Below are 19160 nucleotides of genomic sequence, written 5' to 3'. Positions count from 1 at the left end.
ATTGTGTTTAAAAATATTTTCCATGTATCTGCTTAGATTTCTTACTTTTTAGTCATTAGGAGTGTATTTTCTTTTTTCTCATTTAGCATAGTTATATTAGCTGCTTTAATGTCCTTGTTTGATAATTTCAACATCTGAGTTATCTTGAAGCTTGGTCCTCCCCAGAGAATGATTCATGTTTTCCTGCTGAATAATACTGAATGCTCTCTTGGCTATTACAAATGCTATCTAGTGAAGACTCTGGGTTCTGTTATAGTTCCTAAAACAGTATAGAAGTTTGTGTTTCAGCTCGCAATTATCTTGGTTAGACCCAAACTGAAAATTCTTGCCTGAGTGGTAGCTCAGATCTTGGATTCGTTTTCCTGCAAGATGCTGTACCTCTGCTTTGCATATGCATGATGTAGAGATTAGCCAGATACTTGGGAATTTTAATATAGAATTTGAGGTACCCTTTTTTTGGACCTCTCTTTTCTGTTTTTATTTTTCCTTCACTGTCTAGCAGCTCTGCTTGCCTAGTCTCTGTCCTCTGGGCCTTCAGGCTAGAGAGATGGTGGGTTTTCTTAAGAGTGCTTCATGTTGCACCACTACATAAGTCTCACTAAAGCCTGAAGCTATAAAAACTGGAAATTCTCTCTATGTATTGGCCCCTTTTTCAAAGTATTGGTTTTCCTCCAAAATACGCCTACTTTCATTCACTCTCTGGAGCCTTCTAATAGTTGTTTTAAAACATGTTCTCCAGAGTTATAGTTGTTTCCCAGATGGTCATGCTGTTAAGAGTTTCATTTGCCATACCAAAATGATGGACCTCTGGACCTCTGAGTGTATTAGTTTTCTCTCTCTCTCTTTCTCTATCTATCTATCTATCTATCTATCTATCTCTCAAACTATTTTGAAGAACCAAAATAATTTGAACTTATATAATTTGATATCAGCATATTGTGCAGGTATTAAAAACAATTAAGATCAAGTAGCAATTAAGAAACATATTTATGATTAAAAATCTGCATGATATAAAATCGTATCTCCACTTTGATTACAGCTGTATAAAAATTTGTGAATATGTGTAAAAAAGAATTGGGACTTGGAAAACATAAAAAATGTTTTACTTTTTAATGCAGTCTCCGTTCTTTATCTTCTAAAAAAAGCATTTTTGTTATTTGTGCAATAAATTTTGGTGCTGTTAAAAATAATCTTGGAGAGAAATATTAGCTTCAAACGCTAGACTGAATTTTGAACAGCATATTAAAGGAAAAGAGAGATGAAACAGAGTCTGATTCTGTGCAGTGAGCGAAGTGTCACTGAGCTGAGGCTTCCAGGAGAGGGGTGCAGAAGCAGACACTGTCAGGCTTGAAAACAACACGCACCTTGGGCTCGAGACACATGCTTTTGCCTTTGAGGGCAAGGTGCTCTGTCCTCATGGGAAATATAACGTCCTGCTTTAAAGACAAGTAGCTCAGACTGATTCCAAATGGCACAGACTTTAAACGGGTCCTACAGAACATGGCGATAAGTTTGGGGAAATGAGTCAGAAACATATGGATTAAATTTCGCCTGCAAGTACACAGAGATTTTAATAGCCAGAGAACATTCTCAAGGGAACAAGCATGTTTTGGCATTCCTTACCCAAATTTCAAACATCTGAGAGATGCTTTTGAATAGTTTCTTTTAAAAAAAAAGGAAGAAAGAAACAACAAAACACCCCCAAACCCTCTTGAGTCTCAGAACTTGAACAGTGAGCTAAATTATTATATCTTTTCCATGGTCTGCTTTCAACCACTTTCTCTAGATAACAAAAGATTTTCCTAGTATAATAAATACTTCCTCAATAGAGATGAAAGGAAAAAACAAGCAAACAAACAAACAAACAAAAAGGCATGACCTGTATCCAAGATCTGTCTTCTGCCATTTACTACCTCTGAGAACTGGGAAAGTTTATTTTAGTTGCATGAGTTTTTTGATTTCCTCATCTATGGTATAGACTATTATATCTTATTTGTAGAGTTGTGGATGAGCTATCAGACCTGCCATGTTTCTGTATAAAATATCTACCTCATAGTTAGCTCTTGATAAGGCCCTGACAATTGTTATTATTACATTGCTAAATAAAGCTGTCCATGTAACATAGGGTTTCTTTTATTCCTTTAATATATAGTAATTTCTTTCCAGCTAAATTGCTGTTTAATTTATTATTTGTATTCACAGAAGGAAGAAGCTGAGGACTGAGCTAGGGAATTGGTTAAACATGCTATTTTAAGTCATCAGAACTGGGTTCAATTTTTTTTTTTTAAACTTAATAAAGAAATTTATTTTCAAAAACATAATCATTTTCAGATGCTGCGTGTTCAAATTTTGCCTCTAGTTATTGACTACTGACTTTATCAAAGTATTGAACTCTTTTTGTCTGTAAAATAGGAACAATAGCATTTAATTGACGTGGCCTGGGACTAAAGGAGGGGAAAGTCTAGTGGTACTTTTCATGAATTATATTTCATTTCTTTTACATTCTATGAAGCAGGCGCCATGTTATCTCCATTTAACAGATGAAGAAACCAAGACTCAGAGAGGTTCTATAATCTCTTTTACTAAAGACAAAACAAAACATAAACAACCCCCCACACACACACCAGTAAACTGATTCTATGATTGTTCTGAAAGTCAGATCCAGACAGAAGCAGGACAAGCCTTTCCACTTTGCCCATCCGTAAAGTGAGTTAATAGTTACTAACAGGGAACAAAGGAGACAAAGGCAGGGAAGAAAAATGGTGATTCACTATGGTGCTGTCCTCTTATTGTTCCATATGTATAAACCTTGATTTTCCGAATCAATTTTAAGCTCCTTGAGGGTGAAAACAGAACTCAGTATCTAATTAATAATCAATACATTCTCCTGATTAGTCAAATGTAAACATTTATTTGGCACCCACAGAGTGAAATCTTCTATGGGAAATATAGACATATCTTTGTGGTTAGAATACTATAAAAATGTTGCTGTTCACACTCCATTCTGATCTCTAAGCTCTTCCTTCTTTTTGTGACAACTTTTCTAAACAAGTTGGCTTCTAAAAGAGAGCTCTGAATGTACTAAAACATCATCCCACTTTACATAATAAAACATCACCCAATCTACGTGCAGATCATTTTTCCAATAGTGTTACAGTGACAAAAATCAACAAGTTTCTTGTCAGAACATCTTGGTCATTAAAAAGACATTAGTAGCTCATTATTCAAGATACTGTACTAATCCTTCTCATTTCCTATTGAAACTTACAAAATACCAAAAGCCTAATCAACCAGAAGTAGTGTTCAGTGGCTATAAAGAGAATGCTCTATTAAAGAAAAAAAGAGTTATGATCAAAACGGTAATTATAATACATTGTATCTATCTGGCACTGAGCTCCTCTAATGGTTGAATGGCTTTGTAATCTATACAGAGAAGGACTGAGGATGTAATGTGTTCAAAGGTAAAATTAAAGGGGTGTGAGTGGGTGTGTGTGTGATGGGAAGCAATAAGATCTTAAGGGCTTTTCAGAACTCAGAAAAGAGAGATGTCTACAAGTCCTTCTGCAATGGATTTTCTTTCTTTCTTCTTTTGCTTGCCATTTTGATGCCTAAATAATTGGAACCTACTCTAAGCCCCCTTGGAGGCTGTCAGACTCTGGAGGGGCTGTGCTAAGACTAAAGGTTAATGTACGTGGAATGCAGGCACAGTGCAGGCACTCAATAAATGGTGGTATTACTGATCTTACTTCTACTACATGAGGCTTTTTTAAGGGCAGGGATTATATTTTATTCAACTTTGTAATCACAATGGTAGCACTGTGCTTGGCATATGGTAGATATTCAAGAAATGTTTGTTGTACCAAACTGGAGTTCGAATCTGAAGCAATGTCTGATATTTAAGACCCCTCTAAGCATTATGGCATTTGGCTCTCTGCGAGTGCCAAATAAATGTTTACATTTGACTAATCAGGAAAATGTATTGATTATTGATTAGATACTGAGTTCTGTTTTCACCCTCAAGGAGCTTAAAATTAATTTGGAAAATCAAGGTTTATACATATGGAACAATAAGAGGACAGCACCATAGTGAATCACCATTTTTCTTCTTTGCCTAACATCCGTTTTCTCTTTTTCTGGCAAGAGACCCTGGTTTTCCCTGAAATTGCTGCTCCATACTCCATGCTCTTAGGAGTGGTTCGCATTCTCCAGGAAAAAATATACTATTACCTAATTCAATACTGTAGCCATTTCTGCCATGAGGCCATTGAAGCTGCTCAGGAAGTCATGTGACCTAGCCCCAGTGCTGGCATTCGAAAAATTTAACAACTGGTTTCTGCCCTAATGACAATTTTAGGTACAAAAAATATATATACATACTGAAAGGTAGATTATTATTTCATACATTTAATACTTAAATAAGAACAATAAAAGAAGTATACAAAACTAGATTATAAGAGTTTTAAAATATTAAAGAAAAAATATTAAATAATACATGATAAAGACAACAAAACTGTTATTTAAGGTATTTCTATATTGCTTCTTGTTTGGCATCCTCATTTGAAAATTTTTTTCACCTATAAATGGAATGAGCATTACTACAGGTGCTCAGAATATGCTGCTGTGTAGATGAACATTAAAAAAGAGTAAGGAATGCAAATTTGTGATTTCTACATTGGGCGGTTGCCCAGGCACCCACCTTAGGGAGAACCCAGATTATAAATGCTATTTTAACAATTGGTTCACTGAACTCAACAAAAAATTAAGTATCGGTTCTGCCAAACCAGTGCGAACCAGCTGAATCCCACCACTGCCTAGCCCTGACCAGTTGGAGCATCACACTCCAGTGATTATTCAGAGATGGGCAGAATGTCATCAGAAACTTGTCAGAAATGCTCTCCCTGAACCAAACTCTTACAGAAGTTATAGATTACTCTGATGAGCTCAAAGGGTATGTTATCAACAGAACATAACAGGAGACAACAGGCTATGGAATATTTAAAGCCTACAACTTCTTGAGATGCCCCAGCTCCCCATGGACGAGGCTCTTGGGTTGGAGGTTATAGAACTGAATCCATGAGGCATTAGGTTCTGACAGGTCTCAGGAAGCCCCCAGCGAGGCCTTATACTATAAAACTGCAGCATCCTGGTTGCCAAAACTGACTTTATCAAGTCTTGTCAGTTTCTTAGTTGGCCACTAACACCAGCAGGCTGCACTGTCCACAGGTTATGTAATAACAACAACCAAGTATCCCTATTCTAGTGCCACAACCATCTAATGATGGCAATTATCCCTGGGGTCCAGGAGGAGGTGAGCACAGCAGGGTGACAATAGGCATGTGCCCAAGCAAAGCCAGAGAGACAGACCCTTTTGTGGGAACTCTGTGGGACCGCTGGGAAAGAGAGAGCCTGCTTCCTGACGATGTTGTCAAGAGGACAAGAGTCAACATGGAGCTGCTGACAGTATCATGCCACCTCGAGGTAGAGACCCTCAGAAAGGAACCCACCCAGTGGAGAGAAATAGAATCATGTTGAGTCCTGATGCTATCATTTAGGTCTCAGGATCTAGTCATGCCAGAAACGAGATTCACCCCTGGGTTTTTCAGTTTTCCAGCTAACAAATTGTTCCTTTTATTTTTACTTAGGACAATTTAAATCGTAAATAGTCACTTGCAAGCAACAACACAAGCGAATGACTCAGATTACAAATGTCATGATTTCAGAAAATGGAACACAAGTTATTTCTAGAATAACTGGGTTAACTTTTTTTTTTTTTTTTTTTTTTTATAATTTTATTTTTTTAATGGGGTGACATCAATAAATCAGGATACATATATTCAAATATAACAAGTCCAGGTTATCTTGTCGTTCAATTATGTTGCATACCCACCACCCAAAGTCAGATTGTCCTCTGTCACCTTCTATCTTGTTTTCTTTGTGCCCCTCCCACCCCCTATCCCTCTCCCATTCCCCCCTCCCCCCCGTAACCACCACACTCTTATCAATGTCTCTTAGTTTCACTATTATGTCCCACCTACGTATGGAATAATACAGTTCCTGTTTTTTTCTGATTTACTTATTTCGCTTCGTATCATGTTATCAAGATCCCACCATTTTGCTGTAAATGTTCCGATGTCATCATTTCTTATGGCTGAGTAGTATTCCATAGTGTATATGTGCCACATCTTCTTTATCCAGTCATCTATTGATGGGCTTTTTGGTTGTTTCCATGTCCTGGCCACTGTGAACAATGCTGCAATAAACATGGGGCTGCATGTGTCTTTACGTATCAATGTTTCTGAGTTTTGGGGATATATACCCAGTAGAGGGATTGCTGGGTCATAAGGTAGTTCTATTTTCAGTTTTTTGAGGAACCACCATACTTTCTTCCATAATGGTTGTACTACTTTACATTCCCACCAACAGTGTATGAGGGTTCCTTTTTCTCCACAGCCTCTCCAACATTTGCTATTACCTGACTTGCTAATAACAGCTAATCGAACAGGTGTGAGGTGGTATCTCATTGCCGTTTTGATTTGCATTTCTCTAATAGCTAAAGAAGATGAGCATCTTTTCATATATCTGTTGGCCATTTGTATTTCTTCCTGGGAGAAGTGTCTATTCATATCCTCTTCCCATTTTTTTATTGGATTGTTTGTTTGTTTGTTGTTGAGTTTTATGAGTTCTTTGTATATTTTGGATATTAGGCCCTTATCTGAGCTGTTGTTTGAAAATATCATTTCCCATTTAGTTGGCTTTCTGTTTATTTTGTTATCAGTTTCCCTTGCTGAGCAAAAACTTCTTAGTCTGATGTAGTCCCATTCATTAATTTTTGCCTTCACTTCTCTTGCCATTGGAGTCAAATTCATAAAATGCTCTTTAAAACCCAGATCCATGAGTTGAGTACCTATGTCTTCTTCTATGTACTTAATTGTTTCAGGTCTTATGTTTAGATCTTTGATCCATTTTGAGTTAATTTTTGTACAGGGGGAGAGACTGTAGTCCAGTTTCATTCTTTTGCATGTGGCTTTCCAGTTTTCCCAGCACCATTTATTGAAGAGGCTTTCTTTTCTCCATTGTGTGTTGTTGGCCCCTTTATCAAAAATTATTTGACTATATATATGTGGTTTTATTTCTGGACTTTCTATTCTGTTCCATTGGTCTGAGTGTCTATTTTTCTGCCAATACCATGCTGTTTTGATTGTCGTGGCCCTATAATAGAGTTTGAAGTCAGGTATTGTTATGCCCCCAGCTTCATTCTTTTTCTTTAGGATTGCTTTGGCTATTCGGGGTTTTTTATAGTTCCATATAAATCTGATGATTTTTTGCTCTATTTCTTTAAAAAATGTCATTGGAATTTTGATGGGAATTGCATTAAATTTGTATATTGCTTTGGGTAATATAGCCATCTTGATTATATTTATTCTTCCTAGCCAAGAACAAGGTATATTCTTCCATCTCATTATATCTTTTTCGATTTCCCTTAACAATGGTTTATAGTTTTCATTATATAAGTCCTTTACATTCTTTGTTATGTTTATTCCTAAGTATTTTATTTTTTTTGTTGCAATCGTGAAGGGGATTATTCTTTTGAGTTCGTTCTCAGTTGTTTCATTGTTGGCATATAGAAAGGCTATTGACTTCTGTATGTTAATTTTGTATCCTGCGACCTTACTGTATTGGCTTATTGTTTCTAGTAGTCTTTTTGTGGATTCTTTGGGGTTTTCGATGTATAGGATCATATCATCTGCAAAAAGTGATACCTTTACTTCTTCTTTTCCGATATGGATGCCTTTTATTTCTTTGTCTTGTCTGATTGCTCTGGCTAGAACCTCTAGTACCACATTAAATAAGAGTGGAGAGAGTGGACAACCCTGTCTTGTTCCTGATTTAAGGGGGAAAGCCTTCAGTTTAGTGCCATTTAATATGATGTTAGCTGATGGTTTATCATATATGGCCTTTATCATGTTGAGATATTTTCCTTCTATACCCATTTTGTTGAGAGTCTTAAACATAAAATTGTGTTGTATTTTATCGAAAGCCTTTTCTGCGTCTATTGATAAGATCATGTGGTTTTTGTTCTTTGTTTTGTTGATATGGTGTATTACGTTAACCATTTTACGTATGTTGAACCATCCTTGAGATTCTGGGATGAATCCCACTTGATCATGATGTATTATTTTTTTAATATGTTGTTGTATTCGATTTGCTAGTATTTTGTTTAGTATTTTAGCATCTGTATTCATTAGAGATATTGGTCTGTAGTTTTCTTTTTTTGTGCCATCCTTGCCTGGTTTTGGTATGAGGGTTATGTTGGCCTCATAAAATGTGTTTGGAAGTATTGCTTCTTCTTCAATTTTTTGGAAGACTTTGAGTAGAATAGGAACCAAGTCTTCTTTGAATGTTTGATAAAATTCGCTGGTATAGCCGTCAGGGCCTGGACTTTTATTTTTGGGGAGGTTTTTAATGGTTTTTTCTATTTCTTCTCTACTGATAGGTCTGTTTAGTCTTTCTGCTTCTTCTTGACTCAGTCTAGGAAGGTTGTATTGTTCTAGGAATTTATCCATTTCTTCTAGGTTGTTGAATTTAGTGGCATAAAGTTTTTCATAGTATTCTACAATAATTCTTTGTATATCTACGGTGTCCGTGGTGATTTCTCCTCTTTCATTTTGTATTTTGTTTATATGAGTTCTTTCTCTTTTTTCCTTGGTAAGTCTTGCCAAGGGTTTGTCAATTTTGTTGATCTTTTCAAAGAACCAGCTCCTTGTTCTATTAATTTTTTCTATAGTTTTTCTGTTCTCTAATTCATTTATTTCTGCTCTGATTTTTATTATCTCCTTTCTTCGGCTGGTTTTGGGTTGTCTTTGTTCTTCTTTTTCTAGTTCCTTAAGGTGGGAAGTTAAGTGGTTCACTTGGGCTCTCTCTTGTTTGTTCATATATGCCTGAAGCGATATGAACTTCCCTCTTATCACTGCTTTTGCTGCATCCCATAGATTCTGATATGTCGTATTGTCATTTTCATTAGTCTGTATATATCTTTTGATCTCTGCACTTATTTCTTCTTTGACCCATTCATTTTTTAAAAGTATGTTGTTTAGTTTCCACATTTTTGTGGGATTTTTTTCCTCTTTTTTGCAGTTGAATTCTAGTTTCAAGGCTTTATGATCAGAAAATATGCTTGGGACAACTTCAATTTTTCTGAATTTGCTGATATTGTTTTTGTGGCCCAACATATGGTCAATTCTTGAGAATGATCCATGTACACTGGAGAAAAATGTATACTCAGTCACTTTGGGATGAAATGTCCTGTAGATGTCTATCATATCCAGGTGCTCTAGTGTTTTGTTTAAGGCCACTATGTCTTTGTTGATTCTCTGTTTGGATGACCGATCTAGAGCCGTCAGCGGTGTATTGAGGTCTCCAAGTATGATTGTATTTTTGTCAGTTTTTGTTTTAAGATCAATAAGTAGCTGTCTTATATATTTTGGTGCTCCTTGGTTTGGTGCATATATATTAAGAATTGTTATGTCTTCTTGATTCAGTGTCCCCTTAGCCATTATGAAATGGCCATTTTTGTCTCTAAGTACTTTTCCTGTCTTGTAGTCAGCATTATCCGATATGAGTATTGCTACACCTGCTTTTTTTTGGATGTTATTTGCTTGGAGTATTGTTTTCCAGCCTTTCACTTTGAATTTGTTTTTATCCTTGTTACTTAGATGAGTTTCCTGTAGGCAGCATACAGTTGGATTTTCTTTTTTAATCCATTCTGCTACTCTGTGCCTTTTTATTGGTGAGTTTAATCCATTTACATTTAGTGTAATTATTGATACTTGTGAGTTCCCTATTGCCATTTTATATCTTGCTTTCTGTTAGTTTTGTGTCTTGTTTGATCCTTCTCTTTCGTTTTTCTATCTTTTGTTTTTATTTGGTTGTATTCCATACATCTTTCCTCTGTTGCTATCTTTTTTATCTCATGTGCTTCTGTGGTGGTTTTTTCAATGGTGGTTACCTTTGAGTAATGAAAAGGGTCCCTACCCTGTTCATTGTAGCGAACTATTTTGTGAGTACTTTTGCACTCCATCATCCTTTGCTACTGTTAATCTCCGTCTTCTCCCCCTCTTTCTTTTTGTTGTTGTCACAGTTTAAATTTGGTTTTATTGTGTTCTTCTTGAAGCTTTTACTTGTGGCTCTGTTTTTTCTTGTTCTTTGTATCTGATTGGAGAACCCCCTTTAGTAATTCCTGGAGTGGGGGTTTTCTGATGATAAATTCCCTCATCTTTTCTGTATCTGTGAATGTTTTTATTTCTCCTTCGTATTTGAAGGATAGCTTTGATGGGTATAGTATTCGTGGCTGAAAGTTCCTCTCTTTCAGGACTTTAAATATTGGGGTCCACTCTCTTCTAGCTTGTAGAGTTTCTGCTGAGAAATCTGATGATAATCTAATGGGCCTTCCTTTATATGTTGTATTCTTCTTTTCCCTGGCTGCCTTGAGAATTTTTTCTTTGCTGTTGGTTTGTGTCAATTTCATTATGATATGCCTTGGAGTAGGTTTGTTGGGGTTAAGAAAACTTGGAGTTCTGTTTGCTTCTTGAACTTGAGGCTTTAGTTCTTTCCACAGGCTTGGGAAGTTCTCATCAATTATTTGTTTAAGTATGTTCTCCATTCCATTTTCTCTCTCTTCTCCCTCTGATATACCTATTATTCTTATGTTATTCTTTTTGATGGAGTCAGATAATTTTTGTAGGGCTATCTCATTTTTTTTAATTTTTGAGTCTCTTTCTTCTTCTCTCTGTTGTGCCTCAAGTTGCTTGTCTTCTATTTCACTAATCCTCTCTTCTATCTGACCTGTTCTATTAGCTAAGCTTGTTACTTCGTTTTTCAGCTCGTGAATTGAGTTTTTCATCTCTGTTTGATTTGTTTTTATAGTTTCAATTTCCTTGGACATATATTCTTTGTGTTCATGGAGTTGTTTTCTGATTTCCCTATATTGCCTTTCTGTGTTTTCTTGTATATCTCGGAGGATTTTTAGGATTTCTATCTTGAATTCTCTGTCATTTAGCTCCAAGGTTTCCAATATATTAAATTTTTTCTCCATAGATTTTTCCTCATCTAGCTGTGTTACCTCTCTTTCTTTTGTATCCATGATATTCGATTTTCTCTTCCTTAATGGCATCTGAGGGTGGTTTTGTTGATAGTATTAATGAGATTTAATAAAGAATAAAAAGTTAAAAAAAATAAAAAAATAACAAATCGAAAAGAGTTGTTTTTTTAAAAAAAAATTAATAATGAAATAAAGAAAAATAAAATAAAATAAAAATTTTTAAAAAAGGAAATTATTCCCCCCCTCTTTTTTTCCTCTCCTCTCCTCTCCCCTCTTTCTTGAGAAAATCTTGTGGTGGACTGTGAGTTATAACAAACAATGCCTGTGATGGAGGGCCTGAATTGGGGAAAAGTAATAAAGGGGCAAAAAAGAGAGAAAGAAAAAAAAAAAAAAAAAAAAGGAAAAAAAAAAAAAAGAAAAAAGAAAAAAAAAAGAGCGTATGGACCCACAAAAAGCAAATAAGGAAAAAATTTGGGTCAAGAATAAAATGATTTGCTTTTAGGTGTTGGTTTTCTAAGAGTTATGATGAGAGGAATAAGAGGAAAATGGAAAAATGGGGGGACAAATTAAAAACTTACTATTGTATTTAGTGGAACAAGAACTAGATAATATGGAGAGCCAGGGATGGGAGCACTGCTAGTGAGTTAAAAAGGTGAAGTAAAAACCCCCCAAAATGCCACAAACATAGGTTTGAGTCCCAGATAAGATAATTTGTTTGTTATTGAGGTTTGAATGAGAGGAGATGTAAAGGACAAAGAAGAAACTAATATAGAGGGAGAAAAGAAAGAGAGAGAGAGAAAAAAAGAGGGAACCACTAAAAGAAGAAAAAAGAAAGGAGAGAGAGAGAGAGAGTTAAGGGTTTTGGAGTGCAACCCTCATAGAGAGAAAGGAAGAGAAGAGAAATGATAATGGGAGATGTAACACTTATGGGTAGTGCAGTTCAAGGAGAGGAGAGAGTAAGACCGGTAGAGAGTTAATCGGCCAAATTGGAGGAGGAAAAAAAAGTCTCAAGAATGAAGATAAGAGAAACAAACGAACAAATATAATAAAATGGGATAGGTTATAAAGTCTGCAGATTATTCTTGATTTTGAGAGGTTATCTTCTTGCTTTTTCTTTTCTCTCCCTCTTCCTGGTCGGTGACTCTGTACCCCGGGTTCTGCCCCTTTGGCACGCTCAGGTAGAGGTTTGCAGTTGATAAGTCTCTATGGCAATGTCATGTATTGTGCTTTATTCTCGTTGGGAGTCGAGGCTCATTAGCATTTATAGGCTCCGACAGTGAGAGAGTCTGTGTTCCTGGAGCCTTTCTCCTAGTCTTTCTTTCCTCAATTAGTAGCCTGATAGTCCAGGTATGGGGTTGCTGCTGCCTCTGCCTGGATAGTAAGAGGCTCAAATTGCTGGCAACTCCCCACTCTATTTCCACTCAGCACAGGGCTCTGGGTAAGGCTCAGTCAGTCAGAGCTGCTAGCATAATCAGGCGGGCTTTCCGCCCACTCGAAGACCTCTGGCTCTGCCACTCTATCCGGTAACACAAGCGGGCGCCCACTTCCGGGGCGCTTGGAGGAAACTCTCACTCACTGTCTGCAACCAGGATATCCGGCCAGCAGTCTCACGCTCTGAGTGAAACCCCCAACCGCAGGGAAAAGTTGCAGCGTTGGAATTGAGTCTCGCTCCGTCCCCATGTGCGGCTTTTGCAAGGCGCTGGGGCGGCCCGAGATTCCGCTTTGGCCCACACAAAGGCCCCTGACTCTGCCCCTCTCTGCGATAACACGGGCGCGCACTGCCGAGGCACTCGGAGGAATCGCTCACTCCTTATCTGCGCGCGCAAACCAGGATATGAGGCCGGCTGTGGTTCCCTCTGAGTGAAACAGCCTCCAGCACGGAAAATCTCCACCGTTGGGATTAGTTCTCACTCCCTCCCGTGCGTGGCTTTCCCAGGGCGCTGGGGCTGCCCAGAGACTCTGCCCTCAGCCCACAGAAAGGCCTCTGACCCTGCCTCTCCGTGGGGCAACACGGGCACCCACTTCCGCGGCTTAGGAAGAAATCTCTCTTCCACTAACTGCGCACCGACCAGGAGACCGGGTAAAATGGCCGCTCCGCTTGTCTTTCTTTGTTTGGGTTTGGCACGAGTGTTAGCTTGTATTGCCCGGGTTGCCACAGGATCAGATTTTCCTCGGCTTGGATCTCTGAGCCACAGCCTGGTTCGGCCGTTTTTGCTGCGGGGGCCTGGATCTATTCACCCCCTTTGCCCGCCTCAGTTTCTATATTCACAGTTACCAGAGAAAGCCGCCTGTTTAGGTTAGTGAGGAAGGCGGAGCATTTCTTACTCCCTATTTCCTTCGGGGTTTGGTTATATATTTAGCCAATTTTTCACTCAATCATACCTTTGGGTGTATTGCGAAGAATCTGGAAGCTCCAAGTATAGGTTTTTCTGTTTCTGGTTGAAGATCTTGTTGAGTTTTGGGGGAGATTTATCGGTATCGCTTCCTACTCCGCCATTACTCTGACGTCATCTGGGTTAACTTTTTGAAGCACATGGAATGGAGACTGATCTGGCCCTGGCCAGATTGGCTCAGTGGTAGAGCGTCGGCCTGGAGTGCAGAGGTCCCAGGTTCGATTCCCGGCCAGGGCACATAGGAGAAGCACCCATTTGCTTCTCCACCCCTCCCCCTCTCCTTCCTCTCTGTCTCTCTCTTCCCCTCCCGCAGCAAGGTTCCACTGGAGCAAAGATGGCCCGGGTGCTGGGGATGGCTCCTTGGCCTCTGCCCCAGGTGCTAGAGTGGCTCTGGTTGCAACAGAGCGACACCCCAGAGGGGCAGAGCATCGCCCCCTGGTGGGCAGAGCGTGGCCCCCTGGTGGGCGTGCCGGGTGGATCCCGGTCGGGCGCATGCGGGAGTCTGTCTGACTGTCTCTCTCCGTTTCCAGCTTCAGAAAAATACAAACAAACAAACAAACAAAAAAAAACAATTATAGAATTTGGGGGTTATTACAAAAGGGAGGAGTCTATGTGCTGGAACAAATTTATAATATATAAACAACATGGAAGGGGATAAATGAAGAAAGGGAATACAGAAACAGTCCAGTGTGACAGAAAGGGCACTGGACAGAGGGTTAGGGTTCTAGTCCTCACTCTGCCACCAAGCAACCACGTGGCCTTAGAAAAACCACTTCTCTTTGTTGGGACTCAGTTCTCCTTTACGCCAATGCACAGAGTTGGACTTTTGGTCTCTGTGATTCTCTCCAACTCTACCTTCTACGGGTCTATGACATCCTACAAGGCTGACAATAGTCCTCAGAGTTACTCATATGCTCTTGGATTATGGAATCTCTTCCGTCTTTTTTCTTTTCTCACCCCCCCCCCCCCCCCCCCCCGTCCACTTGGAAGAGAACAATCTGATTCCCTCATGTTCTGAATAAAATGGAAACGGACAAGCTACATTCACTGGAAAGCCCTCATTTTTAAGCTTTGAAAGCACTTGATTGGGCCCAGAGAAAGCTGCGTGAGAGTGATGAAAGCCTCGGGCAGGCGCTGGCCGGTTTGTTGTGCTTCTGCGGAGATTAAAGCAGGAGGGAGGAACGCGGAGGGGCTCTGCTCTTTCTGCGCAGACTTCCTCTGCCCTCTCCCCGGGCTGTGGGAGGAGCTTCGGCACCCAGGTCTAAATAAAAGTCAAAGCTGCACTGGAAGCAAATCAGATGCTGAACTAGCGGTGTACCTGCGCCGCCTGTAGCGTTTGCTGAGTAGCATCATATGTCCCCCCAAAGAAGTCTTCTCTTCTTCTCTTTTCTATTGAATTTTTTTGGGCGACATTGGCTAATAAAATTATATATGAGTTTCAGGTGCACAATTCTATAACACATCCTCTGTATATTGTATTGTGTGCTCAGCACCCCAAGTCAAGTCTCCTTCCATCACCATCTACCCCCCCATACCCTCCACTACCTCCCCCCAGTCCCTTTCTCTCCAGTAATCACCATCCTGTTGTCTGTGTCTGTGAGCTTTTTTTTTTTTAATTCCCTCACCTTTTTCATCTTGTCCCACAACCTCCCTCCCAAAAGAAACATTTTCATGTTCAGAATCCAATGAAGGAGGATACCAGTTCTCCCTGGACTCACATCCTGTTTGGACTGTGTCCTAGGTTAAACTGCTGCAGAAAGACTTGTAAAACCAACGAGAACTCTTCAGACTGGACTAGGATGAGGGAATTATGGAGGCATACATCTCCAAATTTCAAATCCCCAAGTCACTAGCTAACACTATTAGCAAATGTATTTGTTTATTTACTGCCTGTCACCACCCCGAAGGCGGGGGCTTCATCTTGTTTATCACTGAGTGTGCGAGCCTGGCAGAGAGTAATGGATCAGTAAATGTTTGCTGAATGAGTGAATGAACACATGTTCAGCAATAAGGGATTTATGTGAGCTCATTTAACCAGAAGCACAAATAGTTGTCTCTCAGAGTTCTTGTTTCTTTTATCTGATGAGCAAACCATAGATACCACACAGAGTTGATATAATTCAAGCCCCAAACAAAGACACCTGACACTGTATGTAGCTTCATTGCAGATAATTATTCAGTATTTGTCTGGCTTTTGGAAATTCTGAAAATAGTTCCCGGTCCTAGGGGTTCAGAGAACCCAGTTTGGGCATCTTGATTACACTTTGCATGGAATGTTCGGAAATGAGTGTGCTGAGAAAACGCCCAGACGGTGCTTGGTGCGAGAAGCTCTGGCGTTGCTGAGACGACGCTTGGTTAGACATATCTGCTTGGCCAGGTGAGTCCCTACAGTCCATGAATGTTGGCCAATTTCAATGCTTCTGAGAAAGGGCCAGAACTGCTGCACTCAAGACAGTCTAGTCTGAGGGTCTGTGGGGGTGGAGAAGAGGGGTCAGGAGAGCTGGCCGGATGGAGTGTGGTGAGGAAAGGAAGCGTGAACTGTATACTGTGAATCTTCCCATGACCTCTCACACTGTGTTCAACTCACTAAACCCATGGACTCCTCACTGCAATTATATATATGTATATAATTTTCTGGACACATAGGATTTGAGTTTCTCATCTGGGAATCTTAAGTGTGGGATGAACAGGAGACATACTTGTAGATTGGAGGTCAAAGAACCCCAGTGTAAGGCATGCCCTTGGGGACTTGGAGAAATTATGGTCTTCCACAGACAGTGGACAGGAAGATGCTTGAGTCAAGGTTATTTAGATATCAGAGGCGGCTTTAGCTGACATTGGGGTTGCATGCCGATGAGAATGCTAAGGCAACAAGGCATTGGTTAAAACAAACAAAAAATGAACACAACACAACAAAAAGATCCTGGTCTTAGACCCAAACGTCCTGTAATTGAGCTTGAATCCCAGCTGTCACACCAGTTCCAATGGTCCTAGCAAGTCAAAAGCCTTTATTCCTTCGGTCCCTACCTCAGAAACCTGTCGAGAAGGTGACAGCAGAGGAGGCCTGTCAGCTCTTCACACAGAACTGGACAAGTGGCTCACCTTGTTTTGAGCTCAAGAGATTTGCCCAAAGCATCCAGAATCAGAAAGTGCCAAAACAGGGATTAGAATCTGGTCCCCCTGACACCTCGTGGGCTGTCCTCTCTCAGACTGAGGCTGCAGCCCTACTTGCAAGGTAACAACACAGATGGAAGAGCCAGCTCTGTGTTTTCTAAAGACCCAGCTGTTACTTAATAGGAAACATCCTGCCCAAGTGGCTTTTTGAAAAAGCCAGGAGGACATGATGACTATGTTAAATAATAGCAGTGAATTATGACTTCCTCCATCTTTATTAGGACAACACTCTAAATGGGAAACTGCTGTGGTGGCCTGGGGGAGATGAAGAAGTTAATTTCAGAGGAATCCCATTGTACCCCCCCCCCCCAGGGCTCTCTCTGCCAGGAGAATCAGGAGCATCACGTCATCACCTGACATCTAACTAGCATTTACGTCCTGTGGAAGCTGCAGCGCTGCTGGGCCACCGCTTAGAGTCGGCTGGGCTCAGAGACGCTGGGAAAGAGTCTGGCTGGGTGAGGAGCCCGGTCGTATGTGTTTCAGGAAGAACTCAATTTTTTGTGTGGACGCAAAGGATCATTTCCTATGTTGGGCTGTCAGTCATTGAAAGCAGAAGTTGTCAAGGTTTGGCTTCGGTAAGTTTTCAAGGCCCTCCCAGCTATACTATCTCGTTATTCTAATCACTGGCAGCCGAGTTCACAGCTGGTGGAAAGGGAAGCCGTTGCTTTGCTGACTTTAGCTCTGCATGCTCTGCGCACAGGGTCTCAGGTCTGTGCGCCCACAGCACAGTCGGCGGCTCTCCATTTTTTTTTTTTTTTTTTTTTTTGCATTTTTCTGAAGCTGGAAACAGGGAGAGACAGACAGACTCCCGCATGCGCCCGACCGGGATCCACCCGGCACGCCCACCAGGGGGCGACGCTCTGCCCACCAGGGGGCGATGCTCTGCCCCTCCGGGGCGTCGCTCTGTTGCGACCAGAGCCACTCTAGTGCCTGGGGCAGAGGCCAAGGAGCCATTCCCAGCGCCCGGGCCATCTTTGCTCCAATGGAGCCTTGGCTGCGGGAGGGGAAGAGAGAGACAGAGAGGAAGGCGTGGCGGAGGGGTGGAGAAGCAAATGGGTGCTTCTCCTATGTGCCCTGGCCGGGAATCGAACCCGGGTCCTCCGCACGCTAGGCGGACGCTCTACCGCTGAGCCAACTGGCCAGGGCCCGGCTCTCCATTTTTAAAGTGCAATTCCAGGTAGCTGGGCTCTCAGTTAACAACTTCAGATTGTCATCTTGGTCTCGTCACCCTGGGCCCGTCTCCCCACTCTGTGCTCTGCCCCTGGGATCTGCCTGGGCCTGTCCAAGTGGATTCAGACTGATGTGGAATTCACAGGAAGTCTACGGAGTCGACAGACTTCTCAGGGTCACACTGAGGGAAATAGTGGACTTAGCGTGTGAAATACTGTGGAGGTTCTAGGTGATGTTATTTCTCTCCAGAGGAAACCTAGTTTTCTTCCTCTGCCTAATCAGTCAGCGGTGGAGATGGTCTAAACCAAGTTAGTGGGAGTTTGTTCCCAGTTCATCCTTATTCTTGGTCTTAACTGGGAGCCTGGAGGGTTTGCAAAGACCCGTCCCGCATCCCCCATCGATGAACTCCGCCCTCGGTCTCAGCAGCTCTGTGAGAGTTAGTGCCTTAGTGTCTGATCATCGGCCCTCCCCTTGATTTCTTGGCCTCTTAATCCTGCCTGGTTTAAGATGCAGCAAATTCCCTAAAGCAGAAAGTGGAGCAAAATCTCCGACTCACATCTTATGCTCTTTCGGTGACTGGCCCCAGAATATGGCACGCTTGACTCGCCATGACCAGGCTAGCCCATGTTGGAAGAATGATTGAGACTGTACTTCCCCCATCAGGGAACAGCCCTGGCCTGGGAGTCGGGACCTGTGGGTCTAACGATTAGATGAGCAATCCTGGCCAAGCACACATCTGCTCTGGGCCTCAGATTTCCATTCAGAACACCAAGTCATTGCTTATTGGTTGGCTGAACACAGGAAGAATGAATAAATTACAGAGCACTGACCATGTGCCAGGCTTTGTGCTATACGATTTCTATCAATATTTTAATTTAATACTCTCAATAGCTCCATAAAATTCCATAGGTGGGGAGGCCAGGCCTTAAAGAGGTTCAATCGCTTGTCTGAGGTCACATATTAAGTGGCAGGATTGACACCAGGTCTGTCCTCGCTCACCTCTGGTTCTAAACCACTCCCTAGCTTTCACATCCAGACTTTAAGCACCCTTATTGACACATTCACATTTCTTCCTTAGTAACTGGTACTCTGCTGATGAGGCTGGACCCCAGGGCAGCACAGTCCCACGGCCTGACGGAGCTCCGAGCCTGGCTGCTGCTTTGAGCCCCCTCCCGCTCCCACTCTTGCCTGGGAAGCCCATTAAGCACGAAAGGAGCAACTACAACTGCAATCACAGGCGTCTGAATCAGAGATCCCTTCCCAGGAAATATTTTGACTTGCCACTTATTTGTGCTCTGAACTCTATTTATATCTCTGTCTTTCTG

At 41.1% G+C, this 19160-nt stretch overlaps 1 non-coding gene across 1 annotated transcript; it reads right to left on the bottom strand.

Moving 5' to 3' along the window:
• Positions 1 to 17735: 17735 nt before the first annotated feature.
• On the bottom strand, positions 17736 to 17811 carry TRNAA-AGC (transfer RNA alanine (anticodon AGC)). The gene has a single exon. It is a non-coding gene; the product is annotated as a tRNA-Ala (tRNA).
• Between the last annotated feature and the right edge of the window lie 1349 nt (positions 17812 to 19160).

Source organism: Saccopteryx bilineata, chromosome 4, assembly GCF_036850765.1.
Source record: "Saccopteryx bilineata isolate mSacBil1 chromosome 4, mSacBil1_pri_phased_curated, whole genome shotgun sequence".
Taxonomy (NCBI): Eukaryota; Metazoa; Chordata; class Mammalia; order Chiroptera; family Emballonuridae; genus Saccopteryx; species Saccopteryx bilineata.
The sequence above is the reverse complement of the archived record's forward strand: the minus strand, read 5'-3'. Positions and strand labels throughout refer to the sequence as shown.